Here is a 13,709-nt window from a genome sequence, read left to right on the forward strand (position 1 = left end):
AAAATCTCGTCATGTAGAAACGGTAGTAAGTTATCATGGCTTAATTCGACTAATAGTCAGTTATAGTCTCACTCAACAGCAGAGTTGTTGGGAAGAATTGATATTCTCAATAGATGGGGGATTGGCCTTACCAACCTCGAAACGAAAAAGAATTGCTAACACATCACTTATACTACAAAAACGTAGACAGTTCGCCAGACTGGGGAGAAGCAGCGGAATGTTATGAAATCCCCAAGAAATAGTAGCCAGCCATTGGAGATATATGACTCAGAGGACGAGCAACCCCCACAACTTGGAGGGAAAAATGAAGAAGAAGAATTAGAAGAAAATGAAGAAGAGGAACCAGAAGAGGAAGCTAACCACTCCGGCGAGGAAGAAGGGAAGGAAGCAGAACCACCCAGTGAAATACCATTACAAAACCCTATGCAAGAAGATGAATTGGCCGTAATTTTTCCCAATATGGGTGAATACATCCAACCCCATAGTCCACTCAACCTCGATATTGAGGCAGGACCATCACAGGAACACTCTGCTCACAGTAAGAGTGCATCTGAGGAGCTGAATGATGAGGAAGAAGAAGAAGGGCAATCACAGGAACACTCTGCTCACAGTAAGAGTGCATCTGAAGAAATGAATGACGAAGAAGAAGTAGAAGCAGAAGCCGCCCAAGAAATAGCAGATCAAACTAGGGTTTCCTCCCCTGAGAAACCTAATCAGGAGGACGAGAACACTGAAGAAGTGTTCCAAGCAGAAAACATGGAGATAAGCCAGGGCGAGGGTACAATCCCTAAAGAACAAAGCCCAAGCCCGAGAAAAGAAACAGTTGTTCCTTCGAAGAAAACAAATGAAATCAAAAGGCTGTGAAAGGAACAGCAGAGACTACTAAATGTAGTAAAACAGCTCAAACAACAAATAAGGGTCCTAAAAATGGGGAGAATCTCAAAAAGGACCCCTGGGACAAAGGATGCAGCCACCCAGATGAAACCCCATAAAATGAAGACCAAAAAAACTCAAACTAAACCCATTATCATTTAGGACCATAAGGAACAACATGTGGTTGTTACAAATGCAATAGCCCAAATAGAAAACACACCAGTCTGTAATAAAGACGTCCAAAGAGAGGCATTGTCCTATAACATCACGACTGATCAGACAGTTCATTAGAAGGAAACGCAGACCATAGGAAACATATGTTGCAATAAGGAGATCCAAGTAGATCTCTAGGCCAAAAAAAATTTGAGGGACAATGATCCGAGGATAGTGAACTTCAAAAGGATCTGGCACAGGCCCAACAAACTATAGAAAAGCTCACAGAGGAAACTGTTCCTCAGGAAAAATATCAGAAATTACAACAGCAAGTAAAGAACATCAATGCATCGGAGAGCGAGGCCTTCGATAGATGTCAGAGAGCAGAGGAAAAATTTAAAAAGGTAACCAATAGACTGTACATAGTTATGAGTCAAATCGATACCCTATGTTCTCTATATACTGATGTTCTAGCTTGTAGGGCACCTGCCAAAAATTATGCTTTGTTTTTTATGGAAAGGTACTTACAATTGAAAATTAAGACTGTCAAGGCAAGGGTACCTATAGAGTTAAAAACTATTGATGATTTTATGAACTGTTGTAAACATTATGGGGTGAAAGTCCAGCGATTGCTATGTGAGTTTTATTTTCATAATCTTGTGTTGGACGGTGAAACGGAAGAGAACCCTAGTCCTTTTGTGGGTGATATTCAGCTTCAGGCATTCATCTCTTTTGTCATTAACCAGATAAAGTGGCTTAAAGCCCATAATACCTTTCAGAGACAAGAGAACAGGTTAGATTTGTGGGTAAGGGGTGAACTAAGAAACCCATTACAACTATGGAATAAGCATAGAAACTTAATGAGAAAGAAGGGTGTGATCCAGAAACTAGGGCCCATTCACACAGCAGTTGTCCAGCAAGGGGTAGAATACTTCCTATCCATCAAATACCTTGACATAGTAGTAGCTAAACTCTGATACAAGACTGCCAATCAGAATGTTTAGGACAGAAAGCCATTCAATTATGAAAATTTTAAGTTAGCTGTTGATCATCTGGTTACCTATAGTAACCTCATCCTGAGAGAAGGCCTGTATTGGTTAGGCTATAGGTTTCGAAGTCCAATCATCTAGTATCCTGCACCAGGGTATAAGGCCCTATATGAGTTGCCTGAAGGCTAGACAGGGCATATTTTTGAAGTTTTAGCTAGACACCATGGTTTCAGACCACTGCATGAAAATCCTTCTCCAGCCTATTCCCTAACTGCCTTGCATGTAAATTACAATGTTTTCATGAGGGCATGAAAAAGGGTAAGTAGGGGGGTGTGTTGAGTATTGGAAAAGGTATGTATTTACCATTTATTTCTTTATCTTTTCCTTTGAATCATAACTTCTTTACATTCTAAGATGGTAATATGTTAAAGAATTATGATAGAATTAAGGAGATTTGTGATTGATGCGAAATGACTAATTATTGTCTTTTTCTATATAGAAAGTGAAGAAAATGGAAAATCACTATTCGGGAGGAAAAGACAAAGAAGAAGCAACTGTTGTCCCTTTGACAAGAAGTCGTATCCAGACGAGGAGATCAAGATCGGAGTGCATGACCCAGGAAAAGGAAGAGGAAACGCGGTATCAGCGCAAGAGGAAAAAACGATAACTGAAGATCAAAGATATAGCAAATCCCTCAGGATCCTTTGATCTTGAGAGATCACTGCTTCAAGACTTACCTGTATTTTTTATACTTCTGCCTAGCCATTATAAAAAGGGACAATGCTGCTAGCCCAAGGGGCAAATATTATTGTCAATTTGTAGACTTACAGTTGTAATCTTAACCTTGATCATCGACTCTCTTTAAAGAGCTATAGCTATAACTCTTACATTTATGATTAATATATAACTCAGTTGTTGTTCCATTACCTGATTCTAGAGTAAACACAGCAGTGCTTCCCTGGTGGCTAAGGGCCCAACCCTAGTGGATCACTTGCTTCTTGTATCATTATTTTATGATTATAATCGTGTGTGGTTTGATTCCTTTTGCATTTCTTTAACTTGATTTACGTAGTAATATTTTGTTTCTAAACATTTCATTGAATTTCTCTATTATATCGAAATCATAATTGGATAGCAATATTGTCATTTACAAATGAATCGTTATGTTGTTCATTCTGAAATAATATTTCACTGTCTAATTTTCATTCTGCTATTCGTTACAGATTGATATTGTTGTTCATTTTCATATTGTTATGTTGTTCATTTAACTATGGTTCACTTATAATTGCGATTGTTGTTCAGTTATAATTGCAGTTGTCGTTCCTTTATATCTGTGGTTAATGTCCCGCATGCTAGAATAAGATTACTGATTCAATTACTCTATATTCATTGTGTGTTTACACTTAATTCGGTTTTTTGTTCCTTTCTTAGATTGTTGTTCAATTGCTTTATTAGTTAAGATTGTTGTTCAATTCATTTAAGCTTCGCTGCTCAATTCATTCCTGTAGACTAAGCTTTGTTGTTCGATCTTTTCAATAAATTAGTCGCTATTCCTTTTCTACAAATTGAATTGTCATTTCCAGCATTTGCTTTGGTGTGAATAGAAAGATCTACAACTGTAGCGAACATTGACTACTGTTGTCTAAGTTCTCAGATTGGAGATCTTGTCCATGATTGGTTTTCATTTACATTAGTTTACAGGGGAAAGATTTATCATTACTGCATCCTTGACTGACGATCGTTGTAGTTTCTTAAGTGAATGATTTAGTTACAAAGTATTTAAGTTTCTTGCCATTACAATTAGAGTTTGTTTCCAACATTCAGTTACTTTTGTAAGAACTATACTGCAAACATTACTCTTGAACAAGTGACTGCCTCAGACTGAGTACACTCTTGAGATAAAAAATCGTACATGGATTGATAATTAATGTAGGGTAAATAGGGGTTAAAATACACCTTTTTATCGCTCAATACTCCTTCCTTAAGGAGTGAATGTATGGTGTTGCCCTAATTTAAGGATTTGATCAATAAAGAAGCATTTATCTATATTCAGATCTTTTTATTTATTGGGTTTATTTCTATTATCTTATACTTTCATATCAGATCTATAACAAGTGGTATCAGAGCTATAGCAAGTGGAATCAGAGCTATAATTCTGGGTCAAATATATAACAAGCGGTATCAGAGCTATAACAAAAAGCCTCGCACCAGTAAATTGCATGATAGTTAGTCATGCCAAGGGTCATTGAGAGGAACACGTGTCAACCTCTTATTTCCTCTACACCACCTTAAGGCCCTCCATGATGGGAAGCTCGACAATGTGAAATATCACCATGTGGCAGCTAACATGGGCCACTAACCAATGGGGGTCAGACACCTATCCCAAGCCAAACGTTCCTCAAGAAACTCCTATATAAAGATCGAAAAAGTTGAACTCAACACCATTTCATGGGAATTATACACTGTATTCTCTCAAGTTTTTCAAGTTTTCTCTGTTGCATAGTTGAAGGTGTTAATTCCCTGAATTTAACCAGAGAATTCACTTATCTCCTTTTCTCCTAACGAATTCTAATATTTTTCCTTTTTCCTAAGCTAAACAGTTGAAAATTTGCATTTGTAGTCTTGAATTTTGTGCACTACAAAACACCCTCCTCTTAGCCAGCCCAACTATTAGAGACGTTGATTTCCCCAGGACACACACACAATGCACTAGTTCCTATTTCTATCATCCTAACTCTATCAAAATGTCTAAGGTACAAGCCTAAATTTTTTTGTAAGCACTAAGCTCTCTTAATTGTGCACATTAACTTTTCCTTAGTGTTGTGAGTCTTAAAGGATGCCTCTGCTTCCCCGTACTATCCTCTAGGTTTACACATGGCATATGTTCACATCGTCGCTTAAGTCTTTTGTAATATTATTCCTACATTTTATCAAGATTGTCAGTTATTCAAGCACCTATTTAGGACACATTTTTGACCATTCATGACATGAGGAATGTTACTCAAATAGTTCTGAAAAGTAGTGGTGTGTTGAAATACGATAATCACACACTAGTACAAAATGACCACTTAGTTACTAAAAAACGACTAAAATTTGCATATAAACGACCATTTTTCAGTTGATGACCAATAATGGCTAATTTACAAAATCTTATAATGCTAAAAACTTTTAGTCGTATTTAGATTAATCATTAATTGATTGTCTCAATTTTATCATCTAGTAGTATATTTAGTCATAAATTTGGTCATTGACTTGGTCATTAATTGTGGCAATTAATGACCAAATACACAACAAAATATACTACTACATAATCACTCTAGAAAACCAATTAATGAACAAAATGTTGATCGCATTATAAGATATTATAAATTAGCTATTAATAGTCATATATATGCAAATTTTAGTCATTGTTTGAAACCAATTACTAACCCATCAAATATGACTAAATTTTCGTCGTGTTATAAGATACTATAAATTAGCTACTAATAGTCATATATGTGCAAAATTTAGTTGTCATTTATAAAGACAAATTTATCATTTACAATAGTCATTTATATTTTTTCGGTAGTTTCTTATTTCATTATATAAACAATTGATTTAGTAGTTTATATTTATTTGATTTGCTTTTATTAATAATCATTATAAACGACTAATTTAGTTGTTGTATATTCATTTTATTTGTGTTCATCATTAATATATACAAACAACTAATTTAATAGTTTTAGATTGATTTTATGTGTTCATTATTAATCAACATAAATTAATTAGTATGATTTTATGACTAAATTAAAAAAATGTCATACAATGTGCATGTTCATCTAATATGAAAATGCAAAATTACATATGTTAATTACAACATTAAATAATATCAAGTACAACTATAAATACTCCAACCACATAAATTATATTATATGAAATGTCAAGTATTACAATATGAATTTCCAACTTAATATTGGTTGGACTACAATTTACACATGAAATACTGATCACTTCAAAAAATTATCATTGTGTTGTCAAGGCATTGTAGGTGAATTCACCAACTATAATTATTTGACGATCAATTTGTATGTGTGTGTCTCATGTGGGATATTGACTTTAAGGGTATCACTAGAAAGATTCTCTTCTCTCTTTGTTTCTAAATTTGTTTCCCTAATGTTATTGTTCTCCTCTTTCTTCAATTTCTGCTTCTTACCATCAATACGAAGTTCCTCTTCTAAAAATGAAAGAAGATAAAATGCAAAGTATAAAATATGAAAGATGTTGAACACCGGAATATAAACTAATGTAGACTATAAAGGATTTATATGACATATACCTCAACATGAATAATGTCATTTCATTTTTCCCCATAAAATCAAGAAACTCAAACAAGTTTTCCTCAATTAGGTGATAGTGGCCACTATGTGGCCAAATGACCTATATAAACAAAGAAAATAAAACATCACCATAGAAAATAAAACCTTAGGAACTTAGTATTCAACCTTCAAGAAAATATTAGGCACAATCATGCCAACTAAGTTACATGCTAAAAAGCTCAAGCTGTAGATAACTTGTGAAAACAAAGGGAAAGAAAAAGACAACATATGATAAATAATGTATGACAATTGGTTGGAAAATTGCATCATAGAAAAAAAATTTCTCCTATGGTTACCCATACATGTGGGTGGGTAACATGCCCCAATATTCCATGATCCTTAGGGTCCAGAGGAAGTAAACCTCCTACTAATATAATGATAAAGCTTGGCAATATTACATGGTGCACAGGGCCTTGTAGTCCCCTTGAGAAACACAATGCACTCTCACAAAACTTACCAATACTACCACAATAGATAGGGGATTGTAGCTTGCTAAAGGAATAATAACATGAAACACAATCTCAATAAACACATGCCAAGATCAATTCCTATCACATTGTTAAAAAGATTACATAATTTATGAGTTGGTAGATAAAACTACCCAACAACTTGATCATTAATCAATAATTACATGAAAAATATTTTTTATCTAACCTTACATGATAACAATAAACATTCATCACAATAGCATATTTATTGGCTTGAAATGTAATCATTTTAACAATTTGATCCAATGGGATTGCAATAAATAAAATCATAGAACACAATTCTCATTCAATGAATGTACCACATGGGAATAAGTAGCTGAAAAAGAACAATTCACAAAATGCCTAGAAAGAATAAAAATTCTAGAATCACCTTAGATTACAATGCAACCAGTTACATGATCCCAAATCTTTTCACGATATCTGGATGAGGAAAGCGAAGATATATTGCTCCATCACCCCTTGTCATTGCTCCATATTTTTCCTGACTATCTATTCTCATTGGTGGTGGTTTTACACCCAGGATCTGTCAAGGATATTTTCACAAGAGTCTCACAATTTATCCAGTAAATAAACAATTAAATTGTATATTAAAGAAAATTGAAGTGAACTACTCAAAATCCTCTCATGTGGGTTGTGGTCAAGTGGTTAAATCAAAGCACTTTCAGTGCACAAAACCAGGTTCAAAACCACTCGAAGACATGTTACTGAATTAATGTGGCCAACGAAGTTATCTACCTCATCCAAAAGTGGGTGGAAGTCTTAACAACCTTGATAGCCCATGGTTGTGGCCTGTCTCAACAAACGAGGAAAGATGCAAGTATTGGATAAATTTAATATGGTCAACAGAGTTATCTACCCCATCCAAAAGTGGGTGGAAGTCTTAAGAAACTTGATGTCCCATGGTTTTGGCCTATCTCAATAGGCGAGGAAAGATGCAATATTGGATGAATTTAATGGAAGATATACTTGTTTGGTCAATTTAATGTTCTTCAATTGCAAGCATAAATTATTGACCAGAGTTGGTAAAATTGTGAAGTGCAGGTGCACTATATATGCTAGAATCCTTTCCTTTAGTTTGTAAGACGATGGTTACATTTATTTTGGGATTTTTGTTGTTATCTATATTATATTCAGATTTCTACAGATTAATAAGTAGAGGTTAAGCTATTGTTATACTTATCTACCAGATCATACCTATATTAAATATCATTCTTAATCATCTTATGTAAATCATTCTACTATTATGAATCTATCCTAAACACCTTGCTACTATAAAATAGAGTATTGAGATCCAAATGTTTCTAAGAGAAAGATAATGATCCTTCAAAAGTTGTCTCCAAAATATATACAATTTCTAATTCTAAAAAGCATGAAAGTAATCTTCTAATCGCTAACTATAGAATACATACAAGTTCTAATTCTAAAAGCATAAAAATATTGATTGTAATTAGGTGAGAAAATGTTGAAGAACTAAATCATTTAAACGACTGTGAAGAAATGTTAACGCATATGAAATAAAGAAATGATAAACGAAATAACTAAGTTATAATGAAATGATGAAATAGTGAAATAAGAAAACTAAATTAATAATGAAATGACAATACGATAATAGAAGCAATAAAATGAAATAACTAAACCTCGACTATGTGCAAGGGCCCTCCGCATACAGTAGGTGTAAATCATGCTCACATACACATCGAATAACAGAAAGGTGACTTTAATTTCATATGAAAACAAAGGTCTGTTTCACAATTATTCATAAATTTAACTATTACTTCCTCCCTATCCTTTACAGTGGATACATGTTTTTATATAACATGCATGCTCAATAGTTTAAGACTTCTACGCTTACTGGTCTTTTAATAAATCCTTCTGTTAACACCCAGGTTGTTCCCTATGACTCCCAAGGGAATACGGCCGGGGTAACCACTAACCAATCTTTGGATCACTGTTTCTAGCCAAACTGTGATCAGAGAGGGCTCTCTCTTTATGATTTGTGACTGTTTATGATAGGGTTTTAGGCTAGCTATTATGCACAGGTTTTGTTTATGTTTTGGTTGAAGAATTTCTTTCAGATCTCTTGTGATGTAATTTTCAAAAAGTTGAATACCATTGGGCAATGGAGTCTATGGCTGTAGGTGTTTAGAAACCTTGAGATGAACTGGTGAAACTTACAGGGCCATTCGGATGCTTCATAGAACAAATTTTGATTAATAACAGGAAACAAGTAAGACAGACAATGAAAGCATTCAAGAAATTTCACTCATTTTTCAAATGTTTCCACCAACTGATTATGAGAAAAGACAGATGTCACAGGGGCAAACTTGAATCCCTGGGAATGTCTATCACAGCGAAAGATACAGTTTCAAAGTGCGGCAACTAAGAATTACACTTCTGTTACTGTATCTGAGGAAAACATGGATAATAGCTCAGTTTGGGTTCAGGGTAATCATGGATTAAGTCCTGGAACCATTCTTCTACTTTGCTATTAAGTGTAAAACATCTAAACAATAAAAGAGAACAAAAGACTCGAAAAACATGTAATACAGAGATTTGAGAAAACTTATTGTTTTATGAAACACTCTGGAATCCTGCAACATTCACCATTCACCACAACGCATCAAAGTACACCAAGCTTTGGAAATTCCATTCTCCCTTTGTGTTATTTCTCTGAGAATCTTACAGCAAGCGAGAGCTCTTCAAAGGAAAATTACAACAACCTCCTGAGCTTCTGCCAGGGGTGAATATATACTTGCGATTGTTTACAAAAATATCTGAGTCCTGAGTTATCTCAGACTTAATGTTCTTACCAACTTTGAGATATTATTATCAGAAATTTATTACAGCATTGAATACAAAATAAAGGCGCTTTAATGTTCTGTCAGAAGATATTTTGGCCTTTGGGATCTGCTGAGTCGGTTGAGATACTTTGATTAAATGCTGGAGAACCCGACTTTATGGCTTGTACGCTGTATTTTGGGTTTGTCACCTGTGATTGAGACTGCTGCTGTGGTGAGTAAATGGCTTTGCTGAGTTGGCTCAGCATCTGCCTCTTCCTTGTAGATTTTATTCATCAAAATTGTGCCTGCGTATGACTGCTCATGTACTGGAGAAAACTAGCGCTACAGGTTCTGGCCTGACAAAATTATCTGTGTTAAATTCCTCCATACTTCTTGTGTGGGCAATTGATGATTTATGATTGCCCCCATAGTCTCATCTGCCTCAGTATACTTAAAGAAATTTGGTGGTGTATCAAACAGGTGATCAATTTCATTCATAATAAAAAACAGATTATCCACCCTATCATACAGATTCTGCCCTGATGCTGGCCCTGTGTCTGTTGAGGTACTGGGCTGTTTTGCAATCTGTGCTACTGCATGGGCATCAATCCTTTTGTTGTAATTTTCTAGGGTGAGCAGTCTTCCTACGCTGCTTAAAATGCTGGGGAGGCCTCTGTTCTGTAATGCTACAAATCTGTCCAGGAACTTGTTGATCTCGGTCTGCATATCCTGTGTTCTCCTCTCCAGTGTTCCAACTAGGCTTCTTAGTGTCAGGACTCTTTTGACTACTGATATTGTTTCAGTCCTGTTAGTAATTCCCATGGCAGCTAGTTGAGAGCTAGTTTTGTTATTTAAAACATTGACCATTCTGCTGGCAGCATCTGGCATGTGGCCAAGGCTTGCTCTTGCTCTGTGTATTTCCTTGTTTGCCTTGGTGATGAGTACTATTTGCTCATCCATAGTCTCAATGTACTGCCACTGATTGGTGATGGATCGACCAATGTTGCCCCAGAGGACTGCTTTTAGTTCTGCTGTTACCTTTTCCAGTGCAAGCTCTTTTTCCAGTTCAGCTATTCTCTTTTTTAGAGCTTTTATCTCTCTTTCCTTTGCTGCTTCATTCTGTTTGCTTTTGTCGAATTTTTCATTCACCTTGGCCAAAGTCTTCTTGACTTCATCAAGCTCTTTCATTTGAGATTCAAGAACTTGGATCTCAGCTTGCAGCTTCTGCATATCCAGACTAGGAGTCTGTCCTGGTGTTGGTGTAGTCGTTGCTGTAGATGGTGCTGTAGTTGGTGCTGTAGTTTCTATTTGCTGAGGAGGAGGAGTAGTTGTTGGAGGGACTTCCTCAAGATTAATTATCATAGGAGGAGGCTGGGAGGGTTGGCCCTCTTCTCTTTGCTTCAGTGCTGTTTGTAGTGCTGCCTTTGCAGCTTCAGATTGTCCCAGCTGGTCTTGAGTCCTAACCAGCTCTTTGTACAGGGATACCAGCAGGTCTGTAGTATCCTTTTCCTGCCTTTCCTGGGCAACCTCGTCTGTTTGTGGATGGATGGTGGCTGGGAGCTTGATTTTCTTTCTTAAGGCCGCCATGTCTGCATCCCTTATCTTCAGGAGTTCTTGGATACCTTTGACATCTTTAGGATCATGTCCTATTTCTATAATTACTTCTTCCAAGGACTTGATCCTATTGTCCTTGGCTTGCGATGATGCTCTTTCTAATTCCAGCTGAGAGGCTGTGTTATCCAGGCTGCTCTTCAGTTTGTAGTTCTCCAATGTCTCATCTGCCAGGGAGGCATACACCATTTCACCAGTTTGTTTATGTAATTCAATCTTATCCATAGGGTGTATGTCTTTGGCAAGAACCTCCATGTTGGTTCTTAGGTAGTCCGAGGTGGATTGAGGATGCAAGGTTGTAGGCATGAAGTGGCTCATTATCATTTTGCCTTCACTTACATCGAAGGCAGACATGAGTCTCTGCTGGTTGGTAGGAGCCAGGTTCAGCAAGTGATTGTATAGCTGCACTTTAATTGGATCGCTCCTCCTCTTGATGTCAATGAACTGTTGTTTGATGCTAGACTGTCCTTCTCTGTGTTGACTGGAGGAGCTGACCTCTCCTCCTATAGTTCTGTCATGTTCATGCTGAAATGAACTAGCTGAAACTTCTCCACTGGGTGGGCCCATGCCCATTGCTTGCCTTACTGCTATATCCTCCTCTTGAGAGTCGTTTAATCTTTGTCTTTTCTCTCCCCGATTGAAGGATGAGGTCAGGGGGGTCTCTCTATCCCTTTTCCTGGTCAAGTCCTCCTTTTGTGGGGTTTGGAGGACCGAGGTGTCAACCATAGTTTCTGCCCTAGGAGGCACCACTGTCTGAGCCTGCTGCTCAGTGGAGCTTGGAGGATCAATCACTTTTTCTTGCTGCAAGGGCTGTTGTTCTCTAGACTGTTCCTCTTCTTGTTGCTGCCCAAGTTCCTGCTGCTCCATCTCTTCTTGCTGCTGTAGCAATGTGTCCACTTGTTCTTCTGTCAATGGAGGTGGCTGCTCCATCTGCTTCCCTTTATCCTTGCTTGCTGTCTGTGGTGTTTTCTCGGCAGTTTGCTGCTGGGCTGTAGATGATGTATCAGCTGCTCCAAGTTGCTTTTTGTAGGAGAGGGGCACCTGTCCACAAGTTTCCAAGTCAGCTTCCTTTTGCATATTTCTAGCCTGTCTCTCTAGAAGCTCTTCAGCAGTTATTTCTTCTTCTAAGGTACCCTCTTCCCAGCTTAAGGCATTGGCATACTGTTCAATCTCGGGCTGTCTCTTGTGTGCATAGCTACCCAATTTGTATCTAATCCTCCTGAGGGAGATAGAATGATTGGGGTCATAGGGTATCCATTCAAAGCTTGTTTGCAATTTGAGGCCCTCCAGGATACTGTCTGCCTCCTTCCACCCTTCCTCTTTCCTGTTATATAGGAAGGGACCTAGCTGGCTCCTTACCTTCAATTGTGACTTCTTGTTTTTGCTCTGAAAATGAAGGTAATCTGAGTTCCCAAATTGCCTGAAATATTCCAAGGAAAAAAGCCTCATGGGGACATACCTTGGCAACCTAAAAGGGTTCAACTCACAGCCATATATCCTGATGACTGTGTGGTTTTGGTAGAAGTACCAATTACCAATGCTGTAGGACTTATTCAAATGGAGAATTCTCCTCATGTCATCAGTTAGTCTAGGAGGAGGAGTACCTTGCAGCACTGTTAGGGCTGGGTAAACAAATAAATCAATAAACTCACAGTATGTATAAGGTGATACTGAGGTAGAATGAAAAACAGAGGTCCAGAAAACAACTGATCTTGGACTTCCTTGGGCATTGAGTGGCTTCAAAGGAACAGAGAAGGTGGCTGGCTGATAGAACAAGAATAGATGGTATATATATGAAGTATACCTGAATAGTCTTTCCCTCTTCAAGTTCATAAACTGCTCATGGATTTTATCTGCAATGTAGGTTGCATAGTCATAATGTACAGCTGGGGGTTTACCAGGAGAGAATATAGACAGCATTGCTATTAGGCTATCATCCACATCCTCTATCCCCCTGAATCCTAGGACATAACTGATTAAATCCACTAACATCCTGCCCAATTCATTCAAATAGTGATACCCAATAGGAGGGGTTCTGACTGATTCAGAGCCTAGTCTTACAAACAACTGATTGATTTTAATGATTTGGTCATTTGACAGCTTGGTCCCTTTGTTTATTAAATTCTGCATAAAGAGGGGAGTCAATTGCTTGGCAGTTTGGAAGTGCAGCATTCCATTTATACTCTCTGGGGTAATCTGGAACAGGATTGAGCCTGTGGGGCTGATGACAGCTCTTTGGCTTGGGTCATAGCATTCCTGGCAGCTGTAGATCAGTTCTGGCATAGGATTCACTTAGGGAAGGTTGTAGATGGGCAAATTTGAGTCCCAAATTCCCAAGATGTCTGCCCCACTCAGGTGCTGGGCTTTTAACTCATTCATCATCTGGATATTGTATTTGGTTCCCATAGGGAACCAGTCCATCATTTGGTAATCCATGTCTCCCAGGGCTTTCCATGCTAA

The sequence above is a fragment of the Pinus tabuliformis genome, chromosome 2_1, assembly GCF_031772625.1.
Source record: "Pinus tabuliformis cultivar Carrire ecotype Pingquan chromosome 2_1, CPIR1, whole genome shotgun sequence".
NCBI classification, from domain to species: domain Eukaryota; kingdom Viridiplantae; phylum Streptophyta; class Pinopsida; order Pinales; family Pinaceae; genus Pinus; species Pinus tabuliformis.